Here is a 2,645-nt window from a genome sequence, read left to right on the forward strand (position 1 = left end):
CAATTACTCATTACCTACACACATTGCTCCATCCATTGTGACCATCTTATATATACCAGACTACCCCTAATCTAGTAAATGCTAGGGCATTCACGAAGGAACAGGATATTTCTAGAAACGTGACGTGACACTAGTCACGTGACCTCGCTGACGCAACAATATAAATTCCATGGTGTTACTATAAAGGAAGCTATTAATACTGTTTTAGATAGAAAAAAATTATCACGATATATTTTAACGAATCTGGTTGGTTCTGTAAAGTAAAGGTCTGTTCAAAATAATAGGGTTGCGATCCTAAAGCTAATGTGGGTTACTATCGAGTGTCACTTTCTTATTTGATGTGGTTATGTTGTTGTGTATTGACAAAACTCATGATATTTAATCAAAAACACCTTAGGTGTGAAAAAAAAGATGCAGCAAAAAAGGTTGAGTGTGTTATGATTTAAAGGAATGAAATAAAAATTGGCGGCCAAACTGGTAGTTACACTTACAGTATTGATAAGAATTTTACAGCAAATATTCATTCATTAGTTAACTAGACCGCGTGTTTTGTTTTACCCACCATCATGCCCCAAGTTGAACAAAAAACGTGACCTTGTTAATTAATGAATGAATATTTGCTATAAAATTCTTATCAATGCTATAAGTGTAGCTACCAGTTTGGCCGCCAATTTCGATTTCATTCATTTAAGTAGCACTAAGCATAAGAATATCAGTGTGATATGAATTTAATCTTTTGAAACAAGATATTGGATATAGACTGATTATCCAAGTTGATGACCTAGGAACGGAGGATGACTCTGACTGTTTTAGAAACGGATCTTAAATTGTTAATCCAAGCATTCAACTTTTGAATATCATTGAATTTATTGATGTTTGCAATATTAAAATGTGGTAAAAGATTACACTTGTTTCTTGAATGATCTGAAATTACAGCCTCTTCTGTATATGTTGACATTCTATGATGAAAAAAAAAAGTATAAACTGCCAAAAAAATGACGTTGAAGGGCCAAAATGTGTGCACTTTGCTTTCAGTGGAAGACTTGATGCAATAAACAACCTCAAAAGATATTACGATTTCCACACTATACTGATAAGATAAGTTAAGATGTTGTTGTGGCCTATTTTGTATTTGGCAGCTATTTTGGATAAAATGACCTTGGTTAGTCGCACACTTTTCATTTTGATTTAAGTGAATTCTTGGAGGGCTGAAATGTTAGAAGACTGTCTTAGAACATATACATATCTTGAGTAGATCAAAACTGATAGCAACTTGTGTAATGTTGGGCAACTATCTGGTTTTCTTTCAATTTTGGGATAAAAAATGCAAACCTGAGCTTGGTATTCAGCATTTTCAAAATCAGCGAATTGTACAAAAACCACAGTATACTATATTCTACTTGGAAGTGCTTTAAAAACCATTTTTAAGACTTTTTATCCAGTTATCGAAACCTGGTTTGTAGCGCTATAAGTCCGCAGACTTCAGCTGTGCCACTGGGGGGGGGGGCAACTATATGGAGGCGTACATTTTATCATTCATTTCATAAGACGGAATTTTTTCCGCGCTTTAAAAGACAAGCACTACAGTAAAACACTTTTGCCACGATTTCCTAGGCTTCTATCACGCCCTAAAGATACATGTGTTATCAAATGAGTGGAGTTAAAGCAACTAATATCGCTCGTTTCTAAATCACTCAATCTTATGTATATAACACTAACATAAAACCTGTAAAAGAGGAAACGCGCTCAAGGTTTTTACTAAGCTGACTGCCTGATACCATATATTATGTAGGTATAGTAAAAAACTATATGTTGAAACTACAAAAGATGCATGATTCTGTTTGATAAAAAGAAAACATGAAACTTTTTGTCATATTTGAATTTCAATTTTAATAAAAGTGCTGTGAAAAGATAAAAGAAAAGTTACAATTCTTACGGACGTACATTTTGAAATTTCAGGTAACCACTATGGAGTCCCTGTAAAGGAATTAATCAACTAATTCATTTTGACATACAACATATAACATATACGAAATTTAAACTTTTTGTTTTTATGGTGTTCAATATTAGAAGGCATACATATATATATTTAACGGAGTGAACTGCAAGTAGGATTAGTGTTTTAGTATGTATATATAAATCCTAAAGCTATGAGTTTCTATAAACACAATAAAAAGTATATATATGTTTACATTAAAGTTGTATATCCAGAAATTTAAGTGACGTCAGTAACAGCAACAAAATCGTTTTTATCATTCAATTATGAAAATGGTAATGTATATTCATTTCATAAGAATATTCATTTTAATTAATATTTTTATTGAAAATAAACTAAATTGTAAACTGTAAATACGAAAATGTAATTCCGTATTAAAGACATATTAGTAAAACATCTGTCACATAACCATAAATTCGCCCTAGTCATCGACACCTGGGTCGGGGGAAGGCGAGAAATCGGAAGGCTGAGAAAGGTTCGTCGGGCCAGCCTTTTCACTGCCACAATAAACTCCAGGAGACTGCACAACGACCACAAGAAGTAATCACCCCCAGCACCGGTCTTCACTTTGCCGTCCCTACCTGGGACTTACTTCTTCTCAATAATAGGGCACTGGTAACGGATCAGACGTTATCAGTGAAAGTGGGTT

The sequence above is a fragment of the Limulus polyphemus genome, unplaced genomic scaffold (genome assembly GCF_000517525.1).
Source record: "Limulus polyphemus unplaced genomic scaffold, Limulus_polyphemus-2.1.2 Scaffold234, whole genome shotgun sequence".
Taxonomy (NCBI): Eukaryota; Metazoa; Arthropoda; class Merostomata; order Xiphosura; family Limulidae; genus Limulus; species Limulus polyphemus.